Source organism: Coregonus lavaretus (assembly GCF_964263955.1).
Source record: "Coregonus lavaretus genome assembly, chromosome: 6".
Taxonomy (NCBI): Eukaryota; Metazoa; Chordata; class Actinopteri; order Salmoniformes; family Salmonidae; genus Coregonus; species Coregonus lavaretus.
The window spans coordinates 54,346,992-54,365,997 of NC_139993.1; positions in this window are offsets into that span (position 1 = coordinate 54,346,992).

The window sequence follows — 19,006 nt, forward strand, 5'->3', positions numbered from 1 at the left end:
ACAGCTAAATCTTATAGAGAGAGATAGATAGAGAGAGAGAGAGAGAGAGAGAGAGAGAGAGAGAGAGAGAGAGAGAGAGAGAGAGAGAGAGAGAGAGAGAGAAAGGGATAGAGGGAGCCTTAGAGAGAGAGAGAGAGAGAGAGAGAGAGAGAGAGAGAGAGAGAGAGAGAGAGAGAGAGAGAGAGAGAGAGAGAGAGAGAGAGATATACTGTAGATAGAGGGAGAGAGTACCCAGCCCAGAGAGGCTGAGTGCTGTAGGCTGGGGTCCATGTCGGCATAGGAACTGTCTGTTGGCAGCCATAACTCCTGGCAAACGAGCCTTATGATCCCTCGCTTCCTACGCCCTTTATGGGTGCTTGGGGAGACAATGGGGCGATGCAGACCCCCTCCTCATCCCTCCTCCGCACACATACACGCACACACACACACACACACAAACACACACACACAGCTGGAGCATAGTGGCATGGGAGTCCCCATAAAGCCAAGGTTAATACTTCTCTCTCTCCATCCATCACCGAGCAACAGAGAGGGAGGGGGATCACTCTCTTCTCTTATTGCAATGATAAACTGCTCTCAACCCTGTGTGTGTGCGTGTGTGTGTGTGTGTAACAGTGTGTGAAAAGGCCAAATGATGCATATTTTCCGATCGTTTCCAAACGAGGGGCGATCTGTCTTTCACTCAACGAGAAGTCATTCGTCAAACAGAGAGGTCAGTAGCCATGGTGACAATGACATGGTCAGAGATATGAATGACAGAGATGACTGACGTGTGTGTGTGTGTGTGTGTGTGTGTGTGTGTGTGTGTGTGTGTGTGTGAGAACAAATTCTGATCCTGTCAGAATCACATTGCCATCCATATTCAGATTAATTATGTCTCATCAACACAGTCTCATGTATTCGACTATGATTACTACAAGTTTAGATAGCTGGCTAGACTTACTTACCAATCTAAAACATTTTAGCTGACATGGGCTAATTGAGTGACACTCAATGACTGACATAACAAGAGAAAAACTGCTGATGCGCAACCAAATTTCTAAATTGCACCTTGTGTATTCTACTATTCTAACTCCCAACAGTAAGTTGAGACCCCGACTGAATTCCAAAAAATAAAAAAATAAAATCCACAAGCAATTCATTGATCCGCGGGCCTACAAAAAGGGGGCCGCCAGTTGCCTGTCCCTGGTTTAGATACAAGCATCATGAAACCTCTAACACAATCAATTCATTTGACTTGGTGAAAATCCGTTTTTTGGACATAACTTACTAACCACTTTTTCCATATTTGCCCATTGTAGAAGTGCCTAGAAAGGGACTTTTTGGACCTGAATGCCAAAACATTCAAGAGATAAAGGTGCTCAAAGTTGACCCATTTTGCCTACCCCACCATACCATGAGACATGCATGTCTTCATCACTGAAAAAGATAAATGGCTAAGATTGATATCATTTCAAAGCTTCAAACTATTTTATTATTTATAGAAAAAATAAACTGTTTTAAAAATAAAAATAATGTTTATTTGTTCTAAATAGAATAATGCTCTAAAATAATCTAAAAACGCATGAACTCACATATGTTGTAGCTTAGACCCTATTTTACATCAATATTTGTTTGTTATTAAAAATAAAAATAAAAAACTGCCACTGCTGCCGCTCATTAAAAAAAAAATATATATATATATATTTCACCTTTATTTAACCAGGTAAGCCTGTTGAGAACAAGTTTTCATTTACAACTGCGACCTGGCCAAGATAAAGCAAAGCAGTGCGATGAAAACAACAACACAGAGTTACATATGGGGTAAAACAAAGCATAAAGTCAAAAATACCACAGAAAATATATATACAGTGTGTGCAAATGTAGCAAGTTATGGAGGTAAGGCAATAAATAGGCCATAGTGCAAAATAATTACAATTGTATTAACACTGGAATGATAGATGTGCAAGAGATTATGTGCAAATAGAGATACTGGGGTGCAAATGAGCAAAATAAATAACAATATGGGGATGAGGTAGTTGAGTGGGCTAATTTCAGAAGGGCTGTGTACAGGTGCAGTGATCGGTAAGGTGCTCTGACAACTGATGCTTAAAGTTAGTGAGGGAGATAAGAGTCTCCAGCTTCAGAGATTTTTGCAGTTTGTTCCAGTCATTGGCAGCAGAGAACTGGAAGGAATGGCGGCCAAAGGAGGTGTTGGCTTTGGGGATGACCAGTGAGATATACCTGCTGGAGCGCATTCTACTGGTGGGTGTTGCTATGGTGACCAATGAGCTAAGATAAGGCGGAGATTTGCCTAGCAGTTCGTCGCCTTGGCGACGAATATGTAGTGAGGACCAGCCAACAAGAGCGTACAGGTCACAGTGGTGGGTAGTATATGGGTCTTTGGTGACAAAACGGATGGCACTGTGATAGACTCCTTCCAATTTGCTGAGTAGAGTGTTGGAGGCTATTTTGTAAATGACATCGCCGAAGTCAAGGATCGGTAGGATAGTCAGTTTTACGAGGGCATGTTTGGCAGCATGAGTGAAGGAGGCTTTGTTGTGAAATAGGAAGCCGATTCTAGATTTAACTTTGGATTGGAGATGCTTAATGTGAGTCTGGAAGGAGAGTTTACAGTCTAACCAGACATCTAGGTATTTGTAGTTGTCCACATACTCTAGGTCAGACCCGTCGAGAGTAGTGATTCTAGTCGGGTGGGCGGGTGCCAGCAGCGTTCGATTGAAGAGCATGCATTTAGTTTTACTAGTGTTTAAGAGCAGTTGGAGGCTACGGAATGAGTGTTGTATGGCATTGAAGCTTGTTTGGAGGTTTGTTAACACAGTGTTTAATGAAGGGCCAGATGTATACAAAATGGTGTCGTCTGCGTAGAGGTGGATCTGAGAGTCACCAGCAGCAAGAGCGACATCATTGATATACACGGAGAAAAGAGTCGGCCCAAGAATTGAACCCTGTGGCACCCCCATAGAGACTGCCATAGGTCCAGACAACAGGCCCTCCGAATTGACAAATTGAACTCTAACTGAGAAGTAGTTGGTGAACCAGGCGAGGCAGTCATTTGAGAAACCAAGGCTATTTAGTCTGCCAATAAGAATGCGGTGGTTGACAGAGTCGAAAGCCTTGGCCAGCTCGATGAAGACGGCTGCGCAGTACTGTCTATTATCGATGGCGGTTATAATATCGTTTAGGACCTTGAGCGTGGCTGAGGTGCACCCATGACCAGCTCGGAAACCGGATTGCATAGCGGAGAAGGTACGGTGGGATTCGAAATGATCGGTGATCTGTTTGTTAACTTGGCTTTCAAAAACTTTCGAAAGGCAGGGCAGGATGGATACTCCTGAGTGGCGCAGTGGTCTAAGGCACTGCATCGCAGTGCTAACTGTGCCACTAGAGATCCTGGTTCGAATCCAGGCTCTGTCGCAGCCGGCCGCGACCGGGAGACTCATGGGCGGCGCACAATTGGCCCAGGGTAGGGGAGGGAATGGCCGGCAGGGATGTAGCTCAGTTGATAGAGCATGGCGTTTGCAACGCCAGGGTTGTGGGTTCGATTCCCACGGGGGGCCAGTATAAAAAAATATATATATGTATTCACTAACTGTAAGTCGCTCTGGATAAGAGCGTCTGCTAAATGACTAAAATGTAATGTAAATGTAAATATAGGTCTGTAACAGTTTGGATCTAGAGTGTCACCCCCTTTGAAGAGGGGGATGACCGCGGCAGCTTTCCAATCTCTGGGGATCTCAGACGTTACGAAAGAGAGGTTGAACAGGCTAGTAATAGGGGTTGTGACAATTTCGGAGGCTATTTTTAGAAAGAAAGGGTCCAGATTGTCTAGCCCAGATGATTTGTAGGGGTCCAGATTTTGCAGCTCTCTCAGAACATCAGCTGTCTGAATTTGCGTGAAGGAGAAGGGTGGAAAGCATGGCCAGCCGTAGCAAAATGCTTGTTGAAATTCTCGATTATTGTAGATTTATCGGTGGTGATAGTGTTGCCTAGCTTCAGTGCAGTGGGGCAGCTGGGAGGAGGTGCTCTTATTCTCCATGGAGTTTACAGTGTCCCAAAACTTTTTGGAGTTAGTGCTACAGGATGCACATTTCTGTTTGAAAAAGCTAGCTTTTTGAATGGGGCATGCTTATTTAAGATTGAGAGGAAAGCACTTTTATAGAACAACCAGGCATCCTCTACTGACGGAATGAGATCGATATCCATCCAGGATACCTGGGCCAGGTCAATTAGGAAGGCCTGCTCGCTAAAGTGTTTTAGGGAGCGTTTGACAGTGATGAAGGGTGGTCGTTTGACCCGTTACGGACGCAGGCAATAAGGCAGTGATCGTTGAGATCCTGGTTGAAGACAGCGGAGGTGTATTTAGAGGGCAAGTTAGTCAGGATGATATCTATGAGGGTGCCCATGTTTACGGATTTAGGGTTGTACCTGGTAGGTTCCTTGATAATTTGTGTGAGATTGAGGGCATCTAGTTTGGATTGTAGGATGGCCGGGGTGTTAAACATATCCCAGTTTAGGTCACCAAGCAATACGAACTCTGAGGATAGATGGGGGGCAATCAATTCACATATGGTGTCCAGGGCACAGCTGGGGGTTGAGGGGGGTCTGTAGCAAGCGGCAACAATGAGAGACTTATTTCTGGAAAGGTGGATTTTTAGAAGTAGGAGCTCAAACTGTTTGGGCACAGACCTGGATAGTATGATCGAGCTCTGCAGGCTATCTCTAGTACATTGCAACTCCACCCCCTTTGGCAGTTCTATCTAGATGGAAAATGTTGTAGTTGGGGATGGACATTTCTGCATTTCTGGTGGCCTTCCTAAGCCAGGATTCAGACACTGCTAGAACATCAGGGTTGGCGGAGTGTGCTAACGCAGTGAATAACTCAAACTTAGGAAGGAGGCTTCTGATGTTAACGTGCAGAAAACCAAGGCTTTTACGGTTACAGAAGTCAACAAATGATAGCTCCTGGGGAGTAGGAGTGATACTGGGGGCTGTAGGGCCTGGGTTAGCCTCTACATCACCAGAGGAACAGAGGAGGACTAGAATAAGGATACGGCTAAAGGCTTTATGAACTGGTCTTCTAGTGCGTTGGGTACAGAGAATAAAGGGGGCAGATTTCCGGCCGTTGTAGAATAGATTCAGGGCATTATGTACAGACACGGATATGGAAGGATATGAGTACAGTGGAGGTAAACCTAAGCATTGGGTAACAATGAAAGAGATAGCATCACTGGAGGCACTGATTGAGCCGGTCTCGGCGTGTATGGGGGGTGGAACAAAGGAGCTATTTGAGGCAGTTTGAGAATGACTTGGGGTTCTATATTGAAATTGTATAATAAGAACTAACTGGAACAGCAATAGGCAAGGCATATTGACATGGGAGAGAGGCATAAAGCAATCACAGGTGTTATTAGAGAGAGCTAAGACAACAACTGGTAATGGCGATGAAAGTTTGGGCTGAGGATAAACAGATAAACAGGACAGGGTACTGTGTAAAGGAACAGTCCAGCAGGCATCAGCTGTGCAGCTGAGTGATCAATAAGGTCCAGTGAACAGCAATATGTGAATCCGAGAGCAGTTCGAATTGGTGCTACAGCACAGCGAGCAGGAAGCACGGCTGTCGTTTGCGTGTGCTAGCGGGCCGGGGCTAGCAGATGGATCTTCGTGGTCGTCGCAACGGGAAGCCTGTTGAAACCACAGACGATTACGTCGGCAGACCAGTCGTGATGGATCGGCGTGGCTCCGTGTCGACTCTAGGAGGTCCCATCCGGTTGACAGAGAGGTAGATAGCCGGGAGATGTGCCTGACTCGAGGCTAGCTCAAGGCTGATTAGCCAACAACAACATCCATTTGGTTGCAGCTAGCTAGTTGCGATGATCTGGTGTTAAAGGTCCAGTGATTTAGTGATTCCGGCAGAAAATCCGATATGTTCTGGGTCGATAACACGCTGTGCAGACAGTGCAGACTGGCTGATAATAGTCCAGGCTAGAGCTGGCTGGTAGGTAGTGCAGGCCACGGACAATGGTGAAAAACCGCTAACGGTGGCTAATAGCAAGTAGCTAGTTAGCAGGTAGATAGCCGGGATATGGGACTGGCTCGAGGCTAGCTCAAGGGTAACTGGTGCTTGCTTCGGGGGCAGTGTTGATTAGCCTACAGCAACATCCATTCGGTTGCGGCTAGCTAGTTGCGATCCGGTGTTAGGGTCCAGTGGTTCAGTTATTCCGGCAGAAAATCCGATGTTCTGGGTGAAAACCGCTAACGGTGGCTAATAGCAAGTAGCTAGTTAGCTGGCTAGCTAGTTTCAACTGGAGATTCTAGATAAAGGTGAGTAAATAATAGAATCCGTTCCACATTGAGTGAGGCGGGTTGCAGGAAAGTATATATAGTAGAAGGATGAAAAGTGTGATAGGGAAATATGTACGAAAAATACAAAAAATTGGCTATTTACACAGACACACAACAAAGAACACGACCGCACTGCTACGCCATCTTGGAATCAATCAATCAATCAACTTGTATTTACATTTGAAGACGGAAGTTTACATACACTTAGGTTGGAGTCATTAAAACTCGTTTTTCAACCACACTTTCAACAAACTAATTTTTCCAACAATTGTTTACAGAGATTATTTCACTTATAATTCACTGTATCACAATTCCAGTGGGTCAGAAGTTTACATACACTAAGTTGACTGTGCCTTCAAACAGCTTGGAAAATTCCAGAAAATGATGTCATGGCTTAGAAGCTTCTGATAGTCTAATTGACATCATTTGAGTCAATTGGAGGTGTACCTGTGGATGTATTTCAAAGCCTACCTTCAAACTCAGTGCCTCTTTGCTTGACATGGAAAAATCCATAGAAATCAGCCAAGACCTCAGAAAAAATATTCTAGACCTCCACAAGTCTGGATCATCCTTGGGTGCAATTTCCAAACGCCTGAAGGTACCACGTTCATCTGTACAAACAATAGTATGCAAATATAAACACCATGGGACCACGCAGCCATCATACCGCTCAGGAAGGAGACGCGTTCTGTCTCCTAGAGATGAACGTACTTTGGTGTGAAAAGTGCAAATCAATCCCAGAACAACAGCAAAGGACCTTGTGAAGATGCTGGAGGAAACAGGTACAAAAGTATCTATATCCACAGTAAAACGAGTCCTATATCGACATAACCTGAAAGGCCGCTCAGCAAGGAAGAAGCCACTGCTCCAAAACCGCCATAAAAAAGCCAGACTACAGATGGGGACAAAGATCGTACTTTTTGGAGAAATGTCCTCTGGTCTGAGGAAACAAAAATAGAACTGTTTGGCCATAATGAACATCGTTATGTTTGGAGGAAAAAGGGGGATGCTTGCAAGCCGAAGAACACCATCCCAACCGTGAAGCACTGGGGTGGCATCATCATGCTGTGGGGGTACTTTGCTGCAGGAGGGACTGGTGCACTTCACAAAATAGATGGCATCATGAAGAAGGAAAATTATGTGGATATATTGAAGCAACATCTCAAGACATCAGTCAGGAAGTTAAAGCTTGGTCGCAAATGGGTCTTCCAAATGGAGAATGACCCCAAGCATACTTCCAAAGTTGTGGCAAAATGGCTTAAAGACAACAAAGTCAAGGTATTGGAGTGGCCATCACAAAGCCCTGACCTCAATCCTATAGAAAATGTGTGGGCAGAACTGAAAAACTGTGTGCGAGCAAGCTGGCCTACAAACCTGACTCAGTTACACCAGCTCTGTCAGGAGGAATGGGCCAAAATTCACCCAACTTATTGTGGGAAGCTTGTGGAAGGCTACCCGAAACGTTTGACCCAAGTTAAACAATTTAAAGGCAATGCTACCAAATACTAATTGAGTGTATGTAAACTTCTGACCCAATGGGAATGTGATGAAATAAATAAAAGCTGAAATAAATCATTCTCTCTACTATTATTCTGACATTTCACTTTCTTAAAATAAAGTGGTGATCCTAACTGACCTAAGACAGGGAATTTTTATTAGAATTAAATGTCAGGAATTGTGAAAAACTGAGTTTAAATGTATTTGGCTAAGGTGTATGTAAACTTCCGACTTCAACTGTATAAAGCCCTTTTTACCCAGCCTAAAACCCCAAACAGCTCATGATGATTCCTGTTTTTTGTGGCCCCCACCCCCATCAAAGTTGCCCATCCCTGATCTAAGGTTTTTGGGGTTGTACCCTCCATCGGTTGAGACACAACATGCTCTTTAATACAGGCTGGGTGTCATGTTTTGGCTGATAAATGTACTAAGATGGTAATAAAATGAAAATTTCAACTTAGTACATTTCAACTTTCATAAGAGATGTAGACTTGAATGGGAATGTCTGTTTTAAATTATACTGCCAATCCTCCATAGGAAACCTATAGAAATCATAGAAATACAGATAATAAAATAGACACAACCATTTAAGTTGACATTCGACAGTGGTTTTACGTATTTTTATTGATGTTAAAGGTTAAATGACATAAAAAATTTTTAACAAGTTTAAAAAAAAAAAGAAGTCATAAAATAGTTTGACAACACTGTAAGCTTTTAAATTGTATCAGATTAAAACGTTTATCTTTTCCAGTGGTATGGTGGGGTATGCAAAATGGATTAACTTTGAGCACCTTTATTTCCTGAATTGTTTTGGCATTCAGGTCCAAAAAGTCACGTTCTGACCACTTCTTCCATGGGCAAACATAAATGGAAAGTTTTGTTTAAATCACAAGTGATGCTCTCAAAAAGAGATTGAATTCAAATGGATTCACCCATTAATGGCTAGCTGAGTGCATTGCTGTGTGGATGGCTGTATGGATGGATGTATCAATCTCATAAAATAGCTTTTTCTACCTAGTACCATCATGGCCCTGCATGCCATATAAAACCTATATGGTGACGTCACATTTAGACAGGGATCACCCTCTTAACCACTCTCAACCCCTCCCCTCCCCTCCTCTCCTCTCCTCTCCTCTCCTACTCCATCCCTCTCTAGCCCCCAGCCAATTTCAGCCAGTGATAGGGGAGTGGGGGTGTCCCGGGGACAGGGGGGCAGTGTGTGTGTGTGTGTGTGTGTGCGTGCATGCGTCCGTGTGTGTGTATGCATGTGTGTGTGTGTGTGTGTGTGTGTGTGTGTGTATGTGGGGGGGGGGGGGTTGAGAGAGGTTAAATAGTCTGTCTCCCTTTAGTGCATGTTAAGGGCCCAGACAGTCTGTTAGAGCTTTAGCACCAGGTCAATCATACATGTCCCTTTCTATTAAAGACTAGAGGTGACAGACAGAGGGAGGGGGATAGGGTAGGAGGGAGGAAGGATGGGAGGAAGAGAGGGAGCGAGAGACAGAAGGGGAGGAGGGGGGAGGAGGGATAGAGTAGCCTCAAATGGTGGGTGAGGAGAGGGGGAGGAGAGGGGGAGAGAGAAAAATAGTAGTCTTCCACGGTCATGGCATGTGTCAGCTGGCTAGTGTTTGTGTGATGATGATGGTGAATCTCTCATGATGGTGAATCAATCCTGAACACCAGCAGTGTCTCTCTCTCTCTCTCTCGCTCACTCGCTCTCTGTCTCTCTCTGTCTCTCTCTGTCTCTCTCTCTCTCTCTCTCTCTCTCTCTCTCTCTCTCTCTCTCTCTCTTTCTCTTTCTCTCGACAAAAGATGGCTCCATCATGGCTGTGTCATGGCTCCATCATGGCTGTGTCATGTGTCACAGCTAAACCACAGATGCCATGCAGGGTGAGACCATTGTTGATCTCTGTCACCTGTCCCCTCCTCCACTCAGGAGCCATCACTCCCCAGGACTATCGAGCGTGTCTATCTAAATCACCTACACTGTGCGTGTGTGTGTGTGTGTGTACAACTGCTACTAAGGTAGAATATAGCAGAATATGGCAGGCTGCCAGGAGGTACAGGAGAAAATAGCATTATCGTACTGTATTGTACCTTCAACCATATTCCATTCCTCACAATCCCTGCATGTCAAACTGGAAGACACTTACCTTTAAACAACAGTAATCCAAAGGAATGTTTGAGTGTAACGCTTTGAGAACGTTGGAAGAGCTCCCTGTCTTATGTATTTGTGTGTGTGTGTGGCTTTTAGATGATCAGGTGTGACGGCTGGCCAGCCGTTGTCCCGTCAGCCTTTTACCGTGACGATTGGAGGTGATCCCTGTCCCCTCTTAGTGTCAGGCCGAGTGACAGGCATCTCTTGGCAACCACCAGAGTGGACAGGATGGAGAGGGTGTGTGTGTGTGGGTGTGTGTGTGTGTCTCAAGTGCAGGACCGTAGTAGGGGTCAGCAGGTCACATGGTTGTAGACTGATTCTAAGGGACACACTGCCACCGCCACTCAGCTGGCCCCACAATACACACACACACACGGTGTAGTCTAGCAGGCAAGTGTCTGTCTGTCTGTCAGACAGAAAGGAGAGGATGTGGTGGAGGGAGGAGGAGCCGGACTGCCAGTCCATTTCCTGTGTCTGAGGAAGAGCATTAGACCAACGACAATGTCACGGCCAATCACCTTCACTACTGTCACCTGACAGAGAGAGGAAAGAGAGAGAGAGAGAACGAGAGAGAGACAGAACCCTTACCTTTAGATTATTCTTCCCCTCTTTCTCCATCTGTGAGTCTGACAACTCTCTTTGAAGTATTTACCCTGGCCTGTCCTCTGTCCCTCTTTATTTCTCTCCTCCCTCCCTCCCTCCCTCCCTCCCTCCCTCCCTCCCTCCCTCCCTCTCTCCTCTCCTCTCCTCTCCTCTCCTCTCCTCTCCTCTCCTCTCCTCTCCTCTCCTCTCCTCTCCTCTCCTCTCCTCTCCTCTCCTCTCCTCTCCTCTCCTCTCCTCTCCTCTCCTCTCCTCTCCTCTCCTCTCCTCTCCTCTCCTCTCCTCTCCTCTCAGCCCTTCTCCTCTCCTCTCCTCTCCTCCCTCTGTCCATGCCAGCTCATTGATCTCTGTCAGTATTGGATGTCAGAGACACGTTCAAAGATGCTTTCGCTTCCCATTAATAATTCACACTGGCTGAATCATCAATAATAATTCTCACAGAGCAATCATTCAGCTTTACCACTACTCTGTCCACCTCACCCATCTCTCTCTCTCTCTCTCTCTCTCTCTCTCTCTCTCTCTCTCTCTCTCTCTCTCTCTCTCCCTCCCTCCCTCCCTCCCTCCCTCAATTCCTCCTACATTCCTCTTTTTGTCTTCCCTCCTTTTACTTCTTATTTTTTCCTCTCCTGCATTCAAGTTTTGTCAAATCTGAGGCAGAAGTATCAGTATCACCCACTACTGTATGTTATTTTCGGTCATATTAGTAGGGGCCTTGACCAGTTACTGTACTGTGCTATTCTTCCTGTGAGGATTGGAGACAGTAGACTCCATTGACAAACAGAAGGCTCTGACATGTTTTTAAAGGCAATCCAAAAAGCCTCCTTCTTTTTATATGTAATCAATGACGAGCTCTTCTCTCTGAGATCCTAACTCAAGCCTTGTCAATCTCTCTTCAAAAATGAATGAGGTGGGAGCATGTCACCGTTCGGCCCATAGTTCAATTAATCTTTACCCTAATAGACAGGAAGAGAAAGAAGAGAATGATAGTTACTCTTAATGTACATGTAAAACTCTCCAGTGGGTCCATGCCAAGTGTAAGTGGTTGAGTGATATTGGCAAAGGGAGGGAAGAGGGGGCTGATGGGATGGAGAGAGGGAGGGATAGAAAGCGTCAGATTTAGGCATTTTCCTTAATGCTATAAGAGCTTATTGATATTTTGATTTTCGCTCTGGGCCGGCAGTTGCTGAGGCAGCTCCTTTTCCCTCCGTCTTTTACGGGTGAGAGATGTGGTTCTCATCCCATCCCATCCACACTCGGACAATCAGCTGTAAAACCGTCCCATGGGAACGCCATCCGAGGCAGTGTGTGGGCTGGGAGGTGTGAATGTGTGTGTGGGCTGTGAGCAATGAGAGACGGGTCATTTTGAGTCCATCAGTTTAAAGTCTCACACTATCTTATATCTGAGAGTATTTCTCCTCCAAAGGAAGCAGTCCCTCTCCTAGGGAAATATGTCTGTGAAGGTTCAGAATAAGAGATAATCTTATATCAGCAGCTTTAGAGTGATAGTGTGAACTGTGAAAGATGCCTGTGAGTGCTCGGTGAGATGGTCTGGAGTGGACAGCTATGAAGGAGTGGTTCCACCATCATACAAACCCTGGTCTGTCCCACTCACACACTCCTCTCTGTCTATGATAGAGTCTATTCATGGTATACTACCTACCAATCAGAGAGCTCTAACCCTCTTTAAAAAGGATAGACCGCCCAATATAACCTATACAGTCCTCTTACAGTATTCCAACTGTATTCATAATAAATAGACCATATAGCTAGGCTTGTATAGGAGAACAGAAGATAATAATACAGCATTGACTGTAATGCTGTGTCACCTGCCTTCCCTCCTGCTCCATTGTGTCCCTGAGGTAATTGATGGCCAGTTCAGGCAGGCCTCTTCTATATCTATCTATCTATCTATCTATCTATCTATCTATCTATCTATCTATCTATCTATCTATCTATCTATCTATCTATCTATCTATCTATCTATCTATCTCTCTCTCTCTCTCTCTCTCTCTCTCTCTCTCTCTCTCTCTCTCTCTCTCTCTCTCTCTCTCTCTCTCTCTCTCTCTCTCTCTCTCTCTCTCTCTCTCTCTCTCTCTCTCTCTCTCTCTCTCTCTCTCTCTCTCTCTCTCTCTCTCTCTCTCTCTCTCTCTCTCTCTCTCTCTCTCTCTCTCTCTCTCTCTCTCTCTCTCTACTGTAAATAAATATTAGGACTCATATATCTCATTAACCACCGGACGCTAGTAATCAGCGCAGACCCTCTCTCCTCCTCTCCTCCACTCCTCCACTCTCCCTTCTCCTCTCCCCTCCCTCTCCTCATCTCCCCCTCTCCACCCCCTCTCCTCCCACCTCTCCTCTCCCCCTCCCCTCCTCTCCCCTCCTCTCCTCTCCTTCCCCCTCTCTCCCATCCCATGATATATTTTATTGAAGCCACTCGTCGACAACCCTCTCAGGGATCAATCCCTGTTTTCCCAACGTCTCCCCAGAGGCGCTACAGAATATCAGGAAGTACATACTGCCGCCTCAGTTTTCCCATTCACATTGATCTATTATGATTTACTATAGGCAGACATTTTATATAATATCGTCATCAAAGAGCACTTTAAAAAGGCTTAGGGTTCCCTTAAATGCCCCAGTATTGGTGAGGTTACAGAGAGACTAGTGAGGAAATAACCGTCTTCCCCTGACTGGTAAAGGGCTTAAGTAGGTAAAACGGTTTGTTCCTGTGCCAAGTCTCACAGTGTCACAGAGTTAGTTTTGACTTTTTAAGTGTGCCTTGAATGTCAAAGATACACAATTAATTATCATAAAAGAAAACAGAAAATATAAAATTATTTTGATTTGAGATGAGTTAAGGAGAAATGGTGTGTGACGCTGCGGGCTGAGCTAAAGCGGTCTCTTCTTCTCTGTCTGTGGCCACAGAGTGCTCACTGGAATCTCTGGAATGCTGATTTGCACATTTTAAAAAGGGTTATCTGAAACCACCCAAAGCAGGGACAGTGAAAGGGGCTTCTTTGATCCGCTCTGTTTAAGCTGAAATACGATAAATAGACGCAATACATCTATCTGTCTTTTGTTCACTTGTGTGATACAGTTTCTTAATACAGTATAACCCTTAGGGCTATGTGGAGATTGTTGCTTGTAGTACAATAGTAGTGTTCTGCTTCTGGGTGGCTGCTGTGGGCACTCAGCTGTGAAGGTCAAGCAAAGGTTATAGTCAGGTGCTGTCCATGGTGCTGATCCTTGACCACTTTATCCCTCTGGTGTTGTCCATGATAATGGTATCTCTAGCCCTCTGGTCTATGATAATGGTATCTCTGGACATCTGGTCCATGATAATGGTATCTCTAGCCCTCTGGTCCATGATAATGGTATCTCTGGCCCTCTGGTCCATAATAAAGGTATCTCAAGCCCTCTGGTCCATGATAATGGTATCTCTGGCCCTCTGGTCCTTGATAATGGTATCTCTAGCCCTCTGTTCTATGATAATGGTATCTCTAGCTCTCTGGCCCATGATAATGGTATCTCTAGCCCTCTGGTGCTGTCTGTGATAATGGTCTCTCTAGCTCTCTGGTGGTGTAGATGATAATGGTATATCTAGCCCTCTGGTGGTGTCCATGATAATGGTATCTCGATCTCTGGTGCTGTCCGTGATAATGGTATCTCTAGCCCTCTGGTGGTGTCCATGATAATGGTATCTCTAGCCCTCTGGTGGTGTCCATGATAATGGTATCTCGATCTCTGTTGCTGTCCGTGATAATGGTATCTAGTGCTCTGGTGGTGTCCGTGATCATGGTATCTCTAGCCCTCTGGTGGTGTCCATGATAATGGTATCTCTAGTGCTCTGGTGGTGTCTGTGATAATGGTATATCTAGCCCTGGGGCTGTCTGTGATAATGGTCTCTCTAGCTCTCTGGTGGTGTCCATGATAATGTTCTATGGTGGTGCTGAACGGATAGCGACACTGTCCATTCAATGGTCTGTCCCATTTCCAGGGCCAGCTCCAGGGCCAGTTCCAGGGCCTACACACTGCTACTTCTTCACTACTATGTTGCCAATATTTATCTGTTCGAGATTGATTGATCTAGTTACCATTTGACCTTACTAATTAAGCATATTATGATTAGATGCTAAAGACAAGTGAAATGAAATCTATTCCAAACACAGTCAAATTAAGCTATCGATGGCATAGATCCTCCAGCTCATTGATTAGAGCAGAGGCGTACTACAGTGCCCTTGTTCCACTGTATAGGTACTGAGCCTATAGCTATTCAAATACCTCAAGCTGTTGTACATGTGACAATATACTGTAAGGATTTCTTCTTATCGTGTAACGATTGACTACTATGGCGCTCCTTTTTTAAAAGCAGTCGTTAACCAATCAATATTCTTCATTTCATGTCAAAAGGTTGAGCAACGGTTTTGTGATTGATCACAGTAACTATGGTCGGGTACAAATCCTCTAAAGTAAATGTTCAATTGTAGAGTTATTGTTTAGTTCCCTATGAAGATGCTGCATTCTTAGCTGTCCCTGACTTCACCCCCTCAGTGTTGGTAGTAGGGCCTGCCATATTTCCATGACCCCTGGGGCTATCGATCGCCCCCCTCCACCCCTCGCCCTCCAGACAGTGGCATAGCATAGCCTGCCAGAGACCCACTGAAGCCCACAGGTAAGGGATATTCAACACCTAACCTAAGAGGACACACTCACCTGTGTGTCTATGTGTGTGTGGATGGGCTATGTGTCTTTGTGTGTGTGTATGGATGGGCTATGTGTCTTCATGTGTGTGTGTGTATGGATGGGCTATGTGTCTTTGTGTGTGTGTATGGATGGGCTATGTGTCTTTGTGTGTGTGTATGGATGGGCTATGTGTCTTTGTGTGTGTGTATGGATGGGCTATGTGTCTTTGTGTGTGTGTATGGATGGGCTATGTGTCTTTGTGTGTGTGTATGGATGGGCTATGTGTCTTCATGTGTGTGTATGGATGGGCTATGTGTCTTTGTGTTTGTGTATGGATGGGCTATGTGTCTTTGTGTGTGTGTATGGATGGGCTATGTGTCTTTGTGTGTGTGTATGGATGGGCTATGTGTCTTTGTGTGTGTGTATGGATGGGCTATGTGTCTTTGTGTGTGTGTATGGATGGGCTATGTGTCTTTGTGTGTGTGTATGGATGGGCTATGCGTCTTCATGTGTGTGTATGGATGGGCTATGTGTCTTTGTGTGTGTGTATGGATGGGCTATGTGTCTTTGTGTGTGTGTATGGATGGGCTATGTGTCTTCATGTGTGTGTATGGATGGGCTATGTGTCTTTGTGTGTGTGTATGGATGGGCTATGTGTCTTTGTGTGTGTGTATGGATGGGCTATGCGTCTTCATGTGTGTGTATGGATGGGCTATGTGTCTTCATGTGTGTGTATGGATGGATGGGCTATGTGTCTTTGTGTGTGTGTATGGATGGGCTATGCGTCTTCATGTGTGTATTCATACCTTTGCCTTCTACTTGTAGCATATTAGACACCATGTGAAGGAGGATAAGGCGTAAGTGTGTGTGTGTGTGTGAATGGCATGTGTATATATATATATATATATATATATATATATATATATATATATATATACAGTGGGGTAAAAAAGTATTTAGTCAGCCACCAATTGTGCAAGTTCTCCCACTTAAAAAGATGAGAGAGGCCTGTAATTTTCATCATAGGTACACGTCAACTATGACAGACAAAATGAGAAAGAAAATCCAGAAAATCAAATTGTAGGATTTTTTATGAATTTATTTGCAAATTATGGTGGAAAATAAGTATTTGGTCAATAACAAAAGTTTCTCAATACTTTGTTATATACCCTTTGTTGGCAATGACACAGGTCAAACGTTTTCTGTAAGTCTTCACAAGGTTTTCACACACTGTTGCTGGTATTTTGACCCATTCCTCCATGCAGATCTCCTCTAGAGCAGTGATGTTTTGGGGCTGTCGCTGGGCAACACGGACTTTCAACTCCCTCCAAAGATTTTCTATGGGGTTGAGATCTGGAGACTGGCTAGGCCACTCCAGGACCTTGAAATGCTTCTTACGAAGCCACTCCTTCATTGCCCGGGCGGTGTGTTTGGGATCATTGTCATGCTGAAAGACCCAGCCACGTTTCATCTTCAATGCCCTTGCTGATGGAAGGAGGTTTTCACTCAAAATCTCACGATACATGGCCCCATTCATTCTTTCCTTTACACGGATCAGTCGTCCTGGTCCCTTTGCAGAAAAACAGCCCCAAAGCATGATGTTTCCACCCCCATGCTTCACAGTAGGTATGGTGTTCTTTGGATGCAACTCAGCATTCTTTGTCCTCCAAACACGACGAGTTGAGTTTTTACCAAAATGTTCTATTTTGGTTTCATCTGATCATATGACATTCTCCCAATCCTCTTCTGGATCATCCAAATGCACTCTAGCAAACTTCAGACGGGCCTGGACATGTACTGGCTTAAGCAGGGGGACACGTCTGGCACTGCAGGATTTGAGTCCCTGGCGGCGTAGTGTGTTACTGATGGTAGGCTTTGTTACTTTGGTCCCAGCTCTCTGCAGGTCATTCACTAGGTCCCCCTGTGTGGTTCTGGGATTTTTGCTCACCGTTCTTGTGATCATTTTGACCCCACAGGGTGAGATCTTGCGTGGAGCCCCAAATCGAGGGAGATTATCAGTGGTCTTGTATGTCTTCCATTTCCTATTAATTGCTCCCACAGTTGATTTCTTCAAACCAAGCTGCTTACCTATTGCAGATTCAGTCTTCCCAGCCTGGTGCAGGTCTACAATTATGTTTCTGGTGTCCTTTGACAGCTCTTTGGTCTTGGCCATAGTGGAGTTTGGAGTGTGACTGTTTGAGGTTGTGGACAGGTGTCTTTTATACTGATAACAAGTTCAAACAGGTGCCATTAATACAGGTAACGAGTGGAGGACAGAGGAGCCTCTTAAAGAAGAAGTTACAGGTATGTGAGAGCCAGAAATCTTGCTTGTTTGTAGGTGACCAAATACTTATTTTCCACCATAATTTGCAAATCAATTCATTCAAAATCCTACAATGTGATTTTCTTGAATTTTTTTCTCATTTTGTCTGTCATAGTTGACGTGTACCTATGATGAAAAGTACAGGCCTCTCTCATCTTTTTAAGTGGGAGAACTTGCACAATTGGTGGCTGACTAAATACTTTTTTTCCCCAGTGTATGTATATATATATATATATATATATATATATATATATATATATGTGTGTGTGTGTGGGTGTGTGTATACAAACTGTATGGGGGGGTGTAATGAATATCCAACACCTAAGAGGACGGGCTCACCTGAGGAGGTTGGGGCTGACTTTCACTTCCTGTCCTTATCATCAGATCGCTGTTTTCTGTTCCAGGAGGAAGTGACCAATCAGAGTGTGCTGCTCGGCTGCTAAACCCAGGGTGAAACCAGAGAGAGTGTTTTCACTGCCACGCACAGGTTGTGTCGGCACAAAATCAGCCTCCGAATAAATTATTAATGAGGGAGGGAGGGAGGGAGAGAGGGCGAGAGAGAGGTACGACGTGATAGTGTTATCTCCTGTTTTATTGAAACAGCTGGAGAGCTGAAGGGAGAGAAGTGCTGTGGACACACACACTATAATGGTGTAAAAAAAACATGTCCTCACAGCTATGACACTGACACGACTGTAGCCTAATAGATATCTGACACATATATAGTGAGGGCAGGGAACGGGACAGGGACAGCGTGGAAACAGAAGGATGCCTGAGGCTGCTGGGCTCCATACTTCCATAGCAAACCAGGGCCCCATAAGCACGGGCTCCATAACTTAACATAGTGGGCGTTAAAAAAGTTCCCACATCCGGTTTTCAGTGGAAAAGGAAGCTAGGTTGAATGAGCTGTATCCCTAAAAACCGGACGCATACGGTGGTTGGCAACTCCGCTAAGCCTACGGCCTCCCAGAGTTGTTTGATTCGGGTGATTGTGGTTGTATGACAGGCTTCGTACCTCATTGTTATGACCCTGTAATACTGCCTTTCCTCTTCCCACACCAGAAGTAGGCCTATGGGATGGGAGGATATAGGGGTTCTGAGGCAATGAATTAAAGACTAGCGTTTATTTGATCCATAATTGATAGTCTTTATGTGAGCCAGTTTGTGAATCGAGAGGGGAGAAAGCGGGAGTCTGATCTCCCTGTTCTAGATAATAACAAACCCATCTATCTCCCCTGCATGCACACGATGACGGCTGTGTGACCGCAGGTTTGATAGAGGCAAGCGCACCAACTGCCTCGCTTCCTTCTCTTGATGTTTCTCCTCTTTTCCGTTTTAATGAGCGTCAGAAGTTTTTTTTAAAGAGGAAGAGAGAGAGGGAAAAGCAAAACAACAAGAAAGCAAAACCA